Raw genomic sequence first — 17900 nt, forward strand, 5'->3', positions numbered from 1 at the left:
TAGTGGATGGGGGGAGGAAGCATTTAAGAACTAGAGGGAAATTGTATGTTTCATTGTTGCTACACTGCACCCTGACTGGCTCATCTCCTCCCTGCAGCCCTTCTGCAAGGGGATGTCCAATTTCCCACAGATGGGCCCTGTGTCCCAACTCCGCGCTCCCCCTCATTCACAATGCTATGAAAATTTTTTTTGTCTTTGATGCCTGATACCTGATTCTTTATACGCTTGTGATCTCACAGGCTGGAGTGCTTCTTCCATGTGGGCTTTGTTGTTTTTCAGTTAGATGGCCCTTTGTTTATCTTCCAGCCTATAAGACCTCAGATTCTATATCATTTGACAGCCGGGCACCATCAGCTTTCTTCACTGCATTTGCTTATTCTCCCGCTTTGTCATCAGCAATCGTGTCGTGGTAGGCTGGTGTGCTTCTTCCATGTGGGCTTTGTTGTTTCTTAGCTAGATGGCCGCCTGTTTATCTTCAAACCTTTAAGACCCCAGATGCTATATCTTTTGTTAGCCAGGCACCATCAGCTTTCTTCACCACTTTTGCTTATGTACCCACTTTGTCCTCAGTGATTGAGTCGGGACAGGCTGGTGTGTTTCTTCCATGTGGGTTTTGTTGTTTGTCAGCTAGATGGCTGCTTGTTTATGCTCAGGCCTTTAAGACTTAAAATGCTATATCTTTTGGTAGCCGGGCACCATCAGCTTTCTTCACCACATCTGGTTGTGCACCCATTGTCTTCAGCGATCGTTCCAGGAAGGTGAGCATCTCAGACTGCCGAATTGTTAGAACAAAGTGTTCTTGTGTTGAGGGAATACTTGAGCAGGGGGTCCACCATTCATCTGTTTTCTTAATACTAAACCTATAAATATATGTACATAGATCTATTCCCCCTCGTCATATGTAAATATATTTACATCTGTATATGCCTGTATTTAAATCTCTATGACTACCCTTTGCCTCCTAGTTCTTTCCTATATTTCTTTGTACTTTCCTCTTGACCCACTATCATGTTGAGCCTTCATTTGGGTTTTAAGAATTCCTCTTGGTTACATTGCCCATGATCCAGCTAAGCCTAAAGCTAATCCTAAAGCTTTGAACTGTCTTGGGTCCCAGAATTGCAGATGACCCATGCTCAGTGAATTGCCAGGGTAGTGGTGGACACATAAGCAAAAGTAAAAAAAAAATGTAGACCAATGCTTCACCCCTTTCCAGGACCCAGAATGCTTCTGTGCCTCCCTTTCAGTATCTAGAGACCCAGAAGCAGAACCATCCAACTAGTAGTTGCTTGGTAAATGAAGCATCAGATCATGGTTAGGTGGGTGGTCTGTGTGGGAAGGTGGCTTTTATTACCCCAGAACAGAATGACCTTGGTGACTCATTTCTGCCCTAGAGCAAGGCTCATCTGTGAAGTGACCTTAGATCCAGATCTCTTCCTGTAGGTAATGCTAGATACACATGACAACATGAATTTCTTTGAACTTGATTTCTCATTCTGGCCAGCCCTCTCTGCTGACATATTTATTTTTAGGCAATACCCGTGTATTTGGGCCCTGGAGCTATTTCTATCCCCTTCAATTATGGTCTATCCATAGGCTAAGCCTACAGCCCACAGAGCAAGGGATGGGCCTTATCAGTGGTTTTCATTATTTCCAGCTGTCCTAGGAGATCACAAGAAAACTAGAAGTTGCTCCTGGATATTTGATGCGGTTTATGGCAGCTGTACTTCCTTTGAGTCTACCCCAGCCCTGCACTGGAGCTGTGCTTGTGGCCAGAGAGGACAGCCATTGTCATGGCTGAAAAATTCCCAGGTTCAACTGCCTTCTGGGACCTTGTCTAGTTAGGAAGCCAGGACTCACCATTTCTGGGGTATGTCTGATTCAGGGAGTACCCATGCATCTTTTTGAGTTGTCCATTGGTACTGAAGACCATATTTCCATCCATTCTATCCAGAATCCATCTGTGCAATGTGCCCCCATTGACTTCCATATTGGAAGATTCAAGGTGATTTGCAGACGGACACATTGGGTTGCTAACTGCATTGTCAGTGGTTGAAACCCACCAGCTGTTCCAAAGGAAGAAAGATGAGCCTTTTTGTTCTTGTAAAGATTTCCAGCCTCAGAAACTGCAGAGAGCAATTCTACTTTGCTCTGTAAGATCACTCTGACTCAAAATGGACTCAACAGCAGTGGGTTTTGAGGTGCTGACATCCCCCCAAATCCTCACTGAATCCTATAACCTGACATGGTCTTTTCTATAATCCTAATGGAGTCGGGTTCATTTTTGGAACCCAGTGACACCTGGGAGAATTTTTCTCATTATTCCTGGGAAAGCAGCTCCCAGCCCAGACTTTTCTTCCCTAGGAGTTCAGTTGGACATCTGGAAAGATGGTACATATTTTTGAACAGTTATTACCTCCCTGTCAAAAGTCTAATAGTTGACCTGAAGACTAATATTTCCAACAAAAAGAGCCAAAGGTTGCAAGCTAATGACTGCTCCTGGGGAGCAAAGGGTGGGTGTCCCTAGCACAGGGCACTGGTCCCCAGGGCATGGGCTTGTATTTTCATTCCTTAGAACTGCCTCACACCTCATAAATCTGTCTGTCATTTTGAATACAATTTCTGTTTGCGTTGGGCAGCCACTTCCAGCATTTTATATGAAATACTTTGCAAGCTGGCAAGACAATGAAGACTAGCTTCCACGTGGAAAGAAGGGGTGGGGGGAGTGGAGCGAGGTTTTTATCTTCAGTGGTCATTTCTTTGTTTGCTCCAGTGCTGCACACCTATCACAAAGCTCATGTAACGTTTCCCTGGGTTCAGAGAATTTCAGTGGAATCTTCTCATTTGGGTTGCCATCTGGTGTGCTACTCACAGTCTCAGAGAGTAAGAGGCCATCTGTTAATACTTTTTCCAGGAAGCTTTTTATAGATCAGTGAAGTGGCAATTCTCAAAAACACATTGTAATGACTACACGATCTCGGGTGTATGCACAAGTCAAGGCTGATATTTTATTCCCGACAACACCTTTTTATCTCCCTGTGAAGGGACAGAGAAATCAAGGAATCTGGCATGTTTGTATGTACAATGCTTGTCTCTAGTATGTGGGGAGCCAGGAGGTCAACACATGATTGCCTTCATGGAATTTCAAAGGGAATATGGTCAACACACACCACAAAAGAAGCCTAATAGTGTGGCTCAGGCATTGACTGAGCACTGGGCCAATTCTTTCCATGCATTTAATCCTGACAGTCATCCTGAGAAATAGATGCTGTTGTTACACAATTCAAAAATGAAGAAGAACAGGTGCGCAGAGGGTTTCATGATTTTCCCAGAGCACAGACCAAGTAGCAAACACTTGAATGCCCCTTTCTTGTTTACCTCATTTATATCTTCATTTACTCCAAAACCTTAGACCAATCTCCTTTTAGTAGTCAGCTGGACACCAGCTAGAACTAAGAGTTTGGATGTTTAATCAGGACAGCTGATGGTTTGGATTAATAACAGCACAGGACAGAGTGGGCTAGGTTTTATTGTAGTTACATATAACTTCAGGAGCCCCTGGTGCTCAGTGGTTACACGTTGGGCTGCTAACCTCAAGGTCAGTAGCTGGAACCCATTAGCCACTCTGTGGGGAAAGACAGGGCTTCCTACTCCCACAGAGTTACAGTCTCAGAAACACTCAGAGGAAGTTCTACCCTGTCCTCTAAGGTCGCTGTGAGTCAGAATTGACTCAATGGTAGTGAGAGAGTGAGTTACACTTAACTTCATAGTTTTAGTGGCTTAGCACAAAAGCCTATGATTGCCTGTGCTCCAAAGGGTCAGCCAGATGGACTCAGCTTCCTTTATCTCTATGGCACTGGCCCCTGTTCACTGCCATGTACTTTTCTTTGGCCAAAGCAAGTACTTGGTCAACCCAAGTGAAAAGATTCTACTTAAATTCTTGGAATGGGGCTGTGGATTGAATCATATCTCCTCAAAATGTAGGTGGAAATCTTGACGCCGATTGCTGTGTAGCTATCGGGTTGTCTTTTTATCTTAATGAAATCATATCAAATTTCTCTTCCTAAAAGGGAGGTTTGTTCCCCATCGTCTCTAGGTTTTGTTTTTGAATAGACTCCGGTACATTTATTGTGTGATCACCTAGTGGACGGCTAAGCACACCGCTGCTAACTGGGAGGTTGGCGCTGTGGATCCATCCAGCAACTCTGCAGGAGAAAGACCTGGCAATCTACCCCCATAAAGATTACAGCTTAGAAAGCCCCATAGGCCAAGTCTATGTATCACATGGGGTCACTATGAGTTGAAATTGGACTTAGCAGTACCCAAGAGCAACAATCATTGACCCCACCTAACAATAATTCACTTCTCATGCTAGTCCTTGTGTTTGATTGCCTCACATTTCTGTTGTTATTGTTAGGTGCCGTTGGGTTGGTTCCACTCAGCGACCTTATGAACAACACAAGAAACCACTGCTGACCCTGTGCCTTCCCCACGGTTGTTCTCATGCTTGAGCCCACTGATGTAGCTACTGGATCAATCCCTCTTATTGTAGGTCTTCCTTCTTTACCAAGCATGCTATCCTTTTCCAGGGACTAGTCTCTTCTCATAACATGTCCACATTTTGTGAGACAAAGTCTCACCATCCTTTCCTCTAAGAAGCATTCGGGCACTACTTCTTCCAAGACAGCTATGTGGCTTCTTTCGGCAGTCCATGGGCCTCTCAATATTCTTTACCAGCACCACAATTCAAAGACATTGCTTCTTTGGTCCTCATTATCCAACTTTCATAATAATATGAGCCAGGTGTAAATACCCTGGCTTGGGTCCAGCAAACCTTAGTCCTCAACGTGAAATCTTTCCTTTTTAATACTACAAAGAGGTCTTTTGAAGCAGGCTTACCCAATGTACTACCTCATTTGATTTCTTGACTGCTGCTTCCATGGGCATTGCTTGTGGATCCAAGTAAAATTAAATCCTTGACAGCGTCAATCTTTTCTTTGTTTATAATGAGGTTGCTTACTGGTCTAGTTGTGAAGTCTTTGATCTTGATCAGCAAGTGCTTCAATACCTCTTTATTTTCAGCGAACAAGGTTATGTCATCTGCATATTCCAGGTTGTTAATAGGCCTTCCTAAAATCCTGATGCCGAGTTCTTTATAACGTTATCCATATTTTGTTGATAGTTAAGAACGCTCCGGTAAACATCTTTGTGGTATTTTGTGACTTCAGCCACGGTCCACCTGACATTTACTCATTTACTCACTCGTTCACTGCCATCTACTCAGTGCCAACTCAGAGTGGGCCTATAGAATAGAGTTGCTGTGACTGTAATTATTTACGGTTATAGAAAGTCCCATCTTTCTCCCGAGAAGTGACTAGTGTTTTTTTTTCTTTTTTCTTTATTAAATCATTTTATTGGGGGCTCATACAACTCTTTTCACAATCCATACATACATCATTTGTGTCCAGCACATTCGTACATATGTTGCCATCATTATTCTCAAAACACCTGCTTTCTACTTGAGCCCTTAGTATGAGCTCCTCATTTTCCCCCTCACTCCCTGCTCCCTCTTCCCCCTGAACCCTTGATAATTTATAAATAATTATTATTTTATCATAACTTACACCATCTGACGTCTCCCTCACCCAGTTCTCTGCCGTCTGTCCCCCAGGGAGGAGGTTATATGTAGATCTTGTCATCTGTTTCCCCTTTCTCCCTCACCTTCCCTCCACTCTCTCAATTTCGCCACTCTCACCACTGATCCTGAGGGGTTCATCTGTCCTGGATTCCCTGTATTTCCAGTTCCTATCTGTTCCAGTGTACATCCTCTAGTCCAGCCGGATATGTAAGGTGGAATTGGGATCATGATAGTGGAGGGGGAGGAAGCATTTAAGAACTAGAGGAAAATTGTATGTTTCATCGTTGCTATGCTTCACTCTGACTGGCTCGTCACGTCCCCGCAGCCCTTCTGCAAGGGGATGTGGCTGGTGGCTTTGATGCCAACCTTTCAGTTCATAGCCCAGTGTATAACCACTATGTTCACCGGGGCATTAGCAATTGTCAGGGTTGACCAGCCCCTAACACATCATTACGGGTCCGGTAGGCACAATTGCACAGCGATAATAAGGAAAGATTATAGTAAAATCATAGAGAGCATGAGAACTAGAGGAGAGATTGAAATAATGCGGTCAGACACATTTCATGATAACATGCTCACCTCAGCCTCACTTGGTGGTCCATGTGGAGAGAGAATTTTATTGCTAACCAAGGCTTTTATATTCTCTGGGGACGCGCAAGCCCCCTAATTACAGGTGAAGACATACATCACAGGAAAGGGTTGTGCTATACGTAAAACAGTAATGGGAGGGGGTGATCTAGGGGTTCATATGCTATTGGAAGAGGAGGGAATAAGGGTATACATGTGACAAGATGGGTGGACCCTAGCTTCATGATGGCAGCCTACTTTTGGGTATCACTGAGCAGGTTTGACCTGTTCTCTGGCTCACTATAGAAACCATTGTCAGTAGGGTGTAAACCTCATCTACAGGGACCAGACTGATGGTCCCAAGCCTTTAGGGAGAAGTAGCCCATTGTCCTTAACATCAGGGAGTGGGCACTACTTTTGTTGTGGGACCAGACAGTGGTCTGGCAACTGACTGCCTTCAGGGAGGTAAGTTGACAATCATTTACCACTAGCTGCAAGCAGTGTCCTAAGTCTAACATCTATTTGGAAGAGAGGGAGAGATCTTTCTGTTTCCCACAAGCAATGATATTCCTCATTCCATGTTCACTACTGAATCCAGTTGGAGTGTCTGGCAGTTCCCTTTTGATGTACTGCTGAAATGGCTTTCTAGCTTCCTCAGCTGTTACCATCTTAAGAAATCATAATACAATGATCATGAAATTAATGACCATGGATGCCATGGTATTAACTACTCTGTGGAATTTGTACATATGTCTTTGGGGGAGGGCCAAGATCCAACCCAGGGTCTCACATCACATTTAGTTATGCCCCCTTAGTCTCCTATAATCAGGGCTGGCCATTTATTTCTACATGGCTCTTTTATTTGAGTTTTTCTGCGGGTTATTAAGACAAAATTCAGAAGTGATGCTGTGCCCATCAGTTCAGGAGGCACAGAATAGCATGAAGTCCCAACACTGCCAATGCTAATTTCAAGCATTATCTGCCAGGTTTCGCCACTGTAAAGTTACTATTTTTCCCTTAGTAATTATAAGTATCTGCTGGGGAGACATTTTGAGACATTGTAAATATCCTGTTTCTCATACTTATATCCACTAATTTTAGCATCTAATGATTTTTCCTGGAACAATTATTATGGTGGTATTTGCCAAAGGGTGATTTTGTATGCCCGTCATCCCTTGTATATTTATTAGTCGGGAGAGATTCCCCTTCTCCCTCATTTATTTCTTTATTCAATCAATCAACCATTTATTCATATCAGTATGAACTCATGCATATTTATTTTCTACTCTGGGTTATAATCTAATACTATGCCACCTATTTTGTTTCTCTGAATGTATTGACTTTAGCCATTGGGCATTCTTTTAAGTTCACCTCTGAGCCCCTTTAGCATGTTCCCATTCTTTATATTTGCTCCAAGCTCATCTTGTACATTCCCCTCCACAATTGATTTTTTTCTAAGGGGAGTGACATTTAGAACTCAAGATCTGGGTGTGCTCCTAGGCCTTCTCAGTGGACCACTCAAGAACTGAACCCACTGACATCAAGTGGAAGGCACTCATAGTAACCCTAGAGGGTTTCTGAGGCTGTACATTGTTATGGGAGCACACAGTCTCATACTTTTCCCGTGGAATGACTGGTGGGTTTGAATTGCCAATCTTATGTTTGGCAGCCCAACACTAACCTGACACCACCACCTGGGAAATATCCCTGATTGTGTAATGGTTAAAGGCTTCGCTACTAACCGAAATGACAATGGTTTGAATTTACCAGTAGATCCTTGTGAGAAGCAACCTAGCGATCTAGTCCTGTAAATATGACAGCTTAGTAAACCTTGTGGGCAGTTCTACTCCATCATCCAGGGTCACTAGGAGGCCAATGAACTCATTAGCACCCAGTAACAATACACATTCAGGTGCATACTGTGTGTCTTGCTACGGTAATGTCCTTGCCTTCACACTTTATCAAATAGTAATGTTCTAAAACCTATCAAGATGATGATATGCTTTTGATGCTGATGTGATTAATACTATGCCTAGACTTTAAAATAATACATCTACGTGGATCGCTATGAGGCAGAATGGACTAGACGGCCATTAAGCTTTTGCTTGTTTGGTTTTGCTTTTGATGTGTATCTAAACCAGTGGTTCTCAACCGTCCTAATGCTGTGACCCTTTGAGACAGTTCCTCATGTTGTGGTGAACCCTCAACCAGAAAATTATTTTTGTTGCTACTTCATAACTGTTATTTTGCTACTGTTATGAATCAGGCGACTCCTGTGAAAGGGTCGTTCGACCCCCAAAGGGGTTGCGACCCACAGGTTGAGAACCGCTGCTCCAAAATAAACCTGCCATGATGGAACAGTGAGTGAAGCACCACCCTTTCTGCCAGAAATAGATGAGGCACCACAGAGGGCCACTGTGGGTTAGAATTATTCAATCTGTATGCTGAGGAGGTAATCAGAGAATCTGGTGTATATGAAGAAGAATGTGGCATCAAAATCAGAGGGAGGTTTTTTAACAACCTGTGTGATGCAGATGACATAATCTTGCTTGCTGAAAGCAAGGAGGACTTGAAGCCCTTCCTCGTGAAGATTAAGGATCGCAACCTTCAGTGTGGAATACAACTCAATGTAAAAAATAAGAAAATCCCCACAACTGGATTCATAGGTAACATCCTGATAAATGGTGAATAGGTTGAAGTTGTCAAGGATGTTGTCTTGCTTGGATCCATAATCAATGCTCATGGAAGGACCAGTCAAGAAATCAAAAGATGTATTAGATTAGGTAAATCTGTTTCACAAGACCTCTTTAGAGTATTGAAAAGCAAGGAGGTTACTTTGAGGACTAAAGTGCACCTGACCCAAGCTATGGTGTTCTCCATTGCATCATATGCCTGTGAAAGTTGGACATTGAATGAGGAAGACGGAAGAAGAATCAATACATTTGAATTGTGGTGCTGGAGAAAAATATTGAAAGTACCATGGAGTGCTAAAAGGACAAACCAATTTGAATTGGAAGAAGTAAGACTAGAGTGCTCCTTAGTGGCAAGGATGGGGAAACTTTGTCTTGCATACCTTGGACATACAGTGAACCCTCGCCACTTCGCGCTTCGACTTCCGCGGCTTCACTCTATCGCGGTTTTTGCGTAACAGCACATGCTCTGTCATTACTGCCACTGATTGGCTCATACTGTACACGCTTGATGCCATAAATAATATAATAAATAATAAATGATAATTGTAACGTCCAAAATGTTTTACTGTATTTTCCCTTTTTCATTTAATAAATTGGGTAATACGAGTGTAATGGTGACTAAAGGGTGTTTTTTCATGTCCTCTATGCTCTAACTACGAAAATATTTGATTTACAAATAAGGAACCCTACTTCGTGGAATTTCATTTATCATGGTAGGGTCTAGAACCGATTAACCTTCACTGTACTGTCAAGAGAAATCGTTCCCTGGAGAAAGACATCATGCTTGGTAAAGTGGAGGGGCAGCGAAGGAGAGGAAGGCCCTCACTGTGATGGATGGACACAGTGACTTCAACAATGGGCTCAAGCATAGGAACAGCTGTGAGGCCAGCACAGGACTATGCAGTGCTTTGTTCTGTTGCGTATACAGTCGCTATGGATCAGAGCTGACTCAATGGTACCTAACCACAACAACGTGGGTTAGAATTGATTCAGTGACAGTAGAATTGTGCTGTACTAGTCTTTTAATGTTTATTAGTTTTCATTAATTCCTTGGCTAGTATTTTATTTAGAATGTATGTGTGGTAATTACAGAATCTGGTGTCAATTTGAGACTATTAAGAGTGAAGGGGTGGAGTTTAGCCTGTCAATCAGGTTGCAGCTTGATGACTTCATTTGGAGGTGCTACGGAGATAAATAGTTCACTGGAAGCCAAATACACTCTCTGCTTGTCTCCCTGGGAGACATTCCTGATGGCAAGCCACATGGAGCTACACTTAAGGAGCTAGAGCCCTGGAGCTGGAAGACCCATGCCAGCACTTAGATGCTTCCACCCCCACTGGATACACCAGATTTTCCACCCCCTGGCCTGTGATCTTCCTGCATTCAGCGTCATTGCATGTATTGCATTAGTCTGAAGTGGAATTTATAGACTGGTATTGGACATATGGGTTAATATCGGAATGATGGACTTGATCTGGACTGAATTGGGATGTTTTCTTAATATACGATTACTCTTTATATAAAGCTCTTTAAAAATACTTTTATTGGGGGCTCTTACATATCTTATCACAATCCATACATTCCTCCAGTGTGTCAAGCACATTTGCACATATGCCGCCATCATTATTTTCAAAGCATTCTCTTCCCAATTGATCCCCTGATATCAGCTCCTCATTTCTTCCCCCTCCCTTCCCCACCTTTCTTCACAAACCCTTGATAAGTTATAGATTATTATTTCCATATCTTACATCGTCCTCCATTGCCCCTTATCCACTTTTCCATTATTCATCCCCCTGGGAGGGGGTTATAGTTGATCCTTGTGATCAATTCCCCCTTTCTCCCCTCATCCTCCCCTAATCCTCCTGATATCTCTCCTCTCCTTGTTGCCCCTAAGGGGTTTATCTCTCCTGGATTCCCTGTGTTGCAGGCTCTTATCTGTAGCAGTGTGCATGCTCTGGTCTAATCCAATTTGTAGGGTAGAATCGAGGTCATGGTAGTGGGGAGAAGGGAGAACCAAAGAACTAGAGGAAAGTTGTGTGTTTCATCGGTGCTATACTACCCCCTGACTGGCTCATCTCTTCCCTGTGACCCATCTGTGCGGGATGTCCAATTGTCTACAGATGGGCACTGGGTCTACACTCCATGCCTGATCCCTGATCCCATCGACACCTCATGATCACACAGGTTGGTGTGCTTCTTCCATGTGGGCTTTGATGCTTCTCAGTTAGATGGCTGCTTGTTTATCTTCAAGCATTTAAGACCCCAGATGCTATATCTTTTGATAGGCGGGGCACCATCAGCTTTCTTCACCACATTTGCTTATGCACCCTATGTTAGACACGGTTCTCTAGAGAAACAAAACCAGAACACTAATAAATTTATATATACTTATATATATATATAGCATAAGAAATAAACGGTTAATTAATTTATAAAGCAGTAAAAATGGCTCAGTGCAACTCACTCCTGTGAGACAGCTGTGAGACACTGGCAGTCCTTCAAGTCTTGAGGGCTGCTGGGTAGTCCTCTGTAGAGCAATTCAGGCTATCCGACCATAGGCAGCAAACAGCAAGGCAAGTCATGAACAGTCAGCCAGATGACAGGGTCCAGCTGTCCCCAGCTCAAGAGATGCAAGTTCCAATAATGTGGCGAAGCAGGTCTTGAAGGAACCTCAAATTACAGCGACACAGTCCACGGGTTAGGTGTCCCACAGGTAGTGTAGCTTGCAAATTGAGGCACAGAACAAGCAAGGCAGCTGCATACCACTCCATTGATCAAAGAGCAAGAGACAAGAAAGGTGAAGCTCGCCAAGCCATTTATCTCTCCGCCCGTCAATTAATCCCACATATGTTTATTGGCCAGGTTGGCACAATAAACCTACCTATCACAATCCACCCCTTGCCAACATGGCACCTGTACACAATTCTTTAGCTATATATAATTCCCAGACATTAATGAAATCACACTATACTTAACATCAAACATCTATCATACATATAAATGAAAACACCCCGAGTCCAACTGTATCTGATATATCATACATGAACAAAGGAAAGATATTCAATGAGTACAGATAAAGAAAATACACTGACAATTACAAACCTTGCTTTTGCATTTGATCACGTCTTCAGCGATTGTGTTGGGAAGGTGAGCATCTCAGAATGCTGGAGTGTTAGAACAAAGTGTTCTTGTGTTGAGGGAGTACTTGAGTTGAGGCACAGTGTCCATCTGCAACCTTAATTTTTAACATATAGATATGAGTACCTAGTTATATTCCCCTCTTGTTTTATACACACACACACACACACACACACACACACACACATATATATAAAATGTATGTACATGCCTGTATTTAGACCTCTATAAATGTCCTTTGCCTCCTGGTTCTTTCCTCTATTTCCTTTTACTTTCCTCTTGTCCCACCATCATGTTCAGCCTTCATTCAGTTTTTGTAATTCCTTGCTGCTACATTGCCCTTGATTAAGCCCCACTAGGCATCCTATGACCTTCCTTCCATTGATTTTAGTTCACTTGTTGTTCTCTTGTCCCCACCCGCCTGCTCCCTTTCTCCCACATCCCCTTCTCCCATATCCCCCAGAACCATTGATCCCATTCTTTTCATCTCTGAATTATTTATCCCGCCTATCTTATCTAGATAGATATGCAGCTACATTAATAAGTACAAAAACCAGGCAAAGCCAAATAAAACAACAAAGAAAGTCAAAACCAACAAAGCAATAACAGCAAAAAAAACAAAACAAACCCAAACACAAAATAACAACGCCAAAAAGAAAGCCACTGACACAAATGGAAAAGACTATAAATAGGTCAAGGTCTGTTTGTTGGCCTTTAGGAGTATTTTCCAGTCGAGTCTGATGGGGTGTCACACTCTGTCTCCCAAGTCTATTTTTGGTATTCCCCAGGGTTTTCATCACTCTGCTCCTCCTGTTGCTCACTGCATGCCCTCAGTGCCTTGTCCCAGCATGATGGGGCCAGACCTTGCACTATTCCCGCACTGTGTCTCCAGTGCTGTCTCCTGCAGCGCCATGGTTCAGTGAGGGGCAGGAACATTGTCCTTGGGGCTTGGTGGGCCAGGATGCCCTCTCCATCCCTTTGCATTTCTCCAGTGTGATCTAATCCAATGTGCCCTCCCAAAGCCATAGCCCAAGTGCTGTCCTATGAAATGCATTCTTCTGAGGGGGGTGTGTGTCCACATAGTTGGGATTGGGGCCGACCCCGCGGACCTCTCTATTAGTTCCCTGGTACATGCCTGTATGCTATATTCACATCTTGGCGCATTGAGTTGAAACCTGGTCTCTCTCTCCTTCTCCTATGTCTTTTTTTTCTTTTTTTTTTCCTGCCCTTTCTTTCCCCTCTTATTTAGTGGGCTGCCGTATGTATCCCTGGATTGGGTTTGGCCCCTGCCATAGTTGCTGGACCTCACCCCAGAGATGTATATATATAGCAGCTTTTTCCTTATGCCCCGTTTTTTTTTAAGCTTACCTCAGTGGACTCATGTCATACTTGACTTTTTGTGCTTGACTTACTTCAATTAGCATGATTTCCTTCAGTCCTTCCCATGCGGCAATGTGCTTCATGTGTTCATCACTGCTTTTTAGGGACACATAGTACTCCATTATACGTATGGACCACAGTTTTTTGATCCATTCTTCTGTTGATGGAAATTTGGGTTCTTTCCAACTCCTTGCAATTGTGAACTTGTCGTGATGAACATTGGAGCAGAGATGTCTGGTTGTAGTATGTTTCTTGCCTTTTCTGGGTATATGCCCAGTAGGGGGATTGCTGGGTCGTATGGTAGCTCAATTTCCATCTTGCCAGGTCCAGAGCAGTGGATGAGAGTTCATATCTCCCCACAGCCCCTCCAACCCTTGTTGCTTTCTGATTTTTTGAATTGGGCAATCTTTGAGGGTGGTATCTCATAGTTGTTCTAATTTGCATTTCGCTTATGGCTAATGATCGGGAACATTTTCTCATATGTTAGTGGCCAACTGGATTTCTGCCCCTGTGAAACTTCAGTTCAGGTCCTTTGCCTACCTCCTCAGTGGGCAGTTAGTTTTTTTCTTATTGGAAGCTTTCAAAGTATTGTATATTTTAGTAATAGGGCCTTTGTCTGATGTGTCATTACTAAAGATGTTTTTCCAGTCCATGGTCTCTCTTGGTGAATTCTTTCCATGTACACAGGTGATTTATCCTTAGTATATCCCACTTGTCAATTTGTGGCTCCTCTGTATTTTTATCATTCCCTATTTCTGATAGCCTTTGTATTCCCTGTGCCAAGATTCTCAGGTTTGTCCCAATTCTTTCATTAATGGCCCTAATAGTTTGGGGTTTTACCTCAAGTCTGTGATCCGCCTTGAGTTTATTCTTGTGCATGGAGTGAGGTAAGGGTCTTGCTTCATTTTTCTGCAGGTAGATATCCATTTTTTCCAGCACCATTTATTGAAGAGGGCATCTGCTTCCCATTTGATTTTTTTGGTGCTCTTATCAAAAATCATTTGTCTGTATGATGATGTTTTTATTTCTGGTTCTTTAGCTCTTTTCCATTGGTCTGAATATCTGTTGTTATACCAGTACCACACTGTTATGACTACTGTGGCCATATAATAAGTGCTAAAGTCAGGTAGAGCAGGCCCTCCCACTTTGTCCTTCTTTTTTGAGTAGTTCTCTGCTAATTCTTGGCTTCTTCCCTCTCCATATGAAGTTGGTATTCCGTTTTTCCAATTCTTTGAAGAAGGATGATGGTATTCATATCGGGATGGCATTAAAATTTTATAGTGCCTTGGGGATAACTGACATCTTTACTATATTGATTCTTCCAATCCACAAGCATGGGCTATTCTTCCATTTGTTGAGGTCACTCTTGGTTTCTTGTAATAGTGTTCTGTAGTTTTCCTCATCAGATTTTTTTTTTTAGTCAGGTATATCCCTAGATATTTCAATTTGTGCTTGGCTATTGTAAATGGTGCTACCTTTTTAATAGCCTCTTCTGTGATCTTGTCTGATGTGTTTAGCAGTCCGATAGACTTCTGTTTGTTGATCTCACTCTGCCATATTCCTCTATTGCTTCCAACACTCCACTTGTGGAGTTTCGGGGATTTTCGTTATATAGAATCATATCATCTGCAAATAATGATAATTTTGCCTCTTCCTTCCTCAGACAAATACTTTTGATGGCTTTTCTTTGTCTTATGTTGTTAGCTAGGACCTCCAGTATGATGTTAAATAGGAGTGGGGACAAGGGGCATCCTTGTCTGGTCCCCTTTTTCAGTGGAATTGTTTTTGTCTTTTCTCCATTGATTACTATGTTGGCTGTTCATTTTTCATATATAGCTTGTATAATATTGAGGAGTTTTCCTTCCATTCCTATCTTTTTGAGTGTCTTAAACAGGAATGCGTATTGGATGTTGTCGAATGCTTTTTCCGCATCTATCGATATTATCACATGGTTCTTAGAATTTTTCATGTCGATATGGTGAATAATACGAATGGTCTTTCATAGGTTGAACCATCCCTGCATCTCTGGTATGAATCCCACTTGGCCATGGTGAATTATTTTTTATATGCTTTTATAAAGTTCTTTCTTAAACATATGAGTGTTTATGAATTTGTGTTGCTAGTCTACCCGGAATAACACAGTATGGTTTTCTATACATGGATTAGATTGATTTTCAGTGTTCATGTTTTGGTGCTTTCTTGGTTTTGGTACCAAGTTGTGTTAGTCTCAGGGCTGTCATAACAAATTACCAAACACTAGGAAGCTTAAAACAACAGAAATTTATTCTCTCACTGTTCTGGAGACCAGAAGTCCAAAACCAAGGTGTCATTAGGCTTGGTTCCTTTTAGCGGCTCTTGTGGTGATTTATTGGCTTAGCAGTTGGTGGTTGGAAGTTCTTGGTGTTTCTTGACGTGTAGATATATCACTTCAGTCTCTGCTTCTATCTTCATGTGTGTTTTTTGCCTGTGTGTTTTCCCTGTGTGTTTGTCTTCTCCTCTCTTTACCAAGATACTAGGCAGCCAGTCCCTGGATTTACTTAGGGCCCACTGGAAATTAAGGATGTGTTTACATAAAAATCCTTAACTAATTTCACCTGGAAAGACCCTATTACCAATAATGATACACACATGAATTTCAGGAGGACACTGTCCTCTCCTTTTTAGAAAAACTTTGGAACCATGGTTTCTCTTTAGCTATAGCAACCTAAGGCATTACTATGGCATTTATCACTTTGAATGGCTGGTGTTTGTAGGTACCATATTTTAGTTTTTGGCATTCTTTCATTACTTAGGCTATTTAGTGCCTTCACCATCTTTATAGTTTTTCCCTTGGTTAATTGATTTCCCCCCTCTTACATAAATCACATATAATTATCTAATTGAAAAGTGAATATGTGCCAATCTAAGCAGCAGGGTATGTGTTTTGATACAGATAAAAATATTGATATCTGGTGATAAGCCGACATCTGGTGAGTAGCACTAACTTTTTTATTAATTGATTTATACTCTAATTGGTTTGTGCACACGGCATCTAATATCACTTATTTTTATTGGACCAAGCCAAACATTTGTGATACCTTTGATAGAGTTTCTAATCAGCTCTCATCGTGTGAAGGAGCTGCTTTCCTCCACGTGGGAGTTCCTGCATGGTGCTAGTGGAGTGAAAGGTTGGAGGGTTGAGAGGTGCCTTGAGAGAAAGACCTGACAATCTTCGTTGGAAAAATCCACGGCTGAAAACCACGTGGTGCACTGTTCCATTCTGACACACACATGAGGTTTCCATGAATTGAAATCAACTCAACAGTTTATTTTTAAATTTGATTTAAATTTTCAATGTTCACCATATGCCATCGCAAGTCAGCTTCAGCATACCATCCTGAAGCTTTCACCACAGGAGCTGGTAAGATGAGTTAAATTCCATGGGCTTGTAGGTCTTGTGCCAGGCGTAGTGGAGAACCTGAAGATCACACATATGAACAGGCAGGAGTTGGGTGGGCTCTGCAAGGAGCAAGCATGAGAGCTCGAGAGGTGGGAGAGCTAGTCTATGAGCTTCAGCCAACTCAAGCGGGGTAGGAGTGATACTCATTGTCTGAAGGGTTGTAAGGAGGAGAGGAACCTGGTCAAGGGGCCCGTCAGTACAAGCCCTCTCTTCTCTTGTAGAAATCATGTCCCAGATATTGTGGCTGTTATCAATGCAGGTCATGCATTCCTTATAAGAGGATGATGTCTCCAGTGCACATCCTTGAGCTACAAACAAAATAACAGGAGAGAAACCCATGACTCATGGAGGTTCATCTGGCCAGGAGGGGAGTGAAATCCAAGTGCACCAGCCAAGATCAACCACCAACCCCATCCCATTTCCATGGCAACAATTCTAACTCTTAGTGATGCCTTAGGGAAGACTAGTTTCAATCACCTCATATGCATGGGATAACTGGACAATGAATAAGGCAGACCAAAGAAGAATTCATATGAGGGAGGTTAAAAAAATGAGGATCTGATACCAAGCGCTGAAGTAGAAAGAAAATGTTTTGAAAATGAGAAGTGGTGTTAACAAACCCAGGGGCAAGGGAACAACAAGTGATCCAAATTGGTAGTGAGAAAGGTGTAGGAGGCCTGATAGAGCATGATCAAGGGTAACGTACCCGAGAGGAATTACTGAAACCCAAATGAAGGCTGAGCATGATAGTGGGACAAGAGGAAAGTAAAAGGAACTAGAGGAAAGAGCTAGGAGGCAAAGGGCATTTCTAGAGATTTAATAAAGGCATGTGCACATATAAATATATTTATATATGAGGATGGAGAAATAGATCTATGTGCATATATTTATATATTTATAGGTTTAGTATTAAGGTAGCAGATGGACATTGGGCCTTCACTCAAGTACTCCCTCAATGCAAGAATACTTTCTTCTATTAAACTGGCATTCCATGATGTGCACCTTCTCGACACGATCGCTGAAGAGAAAGTGGGTGCATAAGCAAATG

This window comes from Echinops telfairi, unplaced genomic scaffold (assembly GCF_000313985.2).
Source record: "Echinops telfairi isolate 266 unplaced genomic scaffold, ASM31398v2 ScPeMD7_7472;HRSCAF=8510, whole genome shotgun sequence".
Classification (NCBI taxonomy): Eukaryota; Metazoa; Chordata; class Mammalia; order Afrosoricida; family Tenrecidae; genus Echinops; species Echinops telfairi.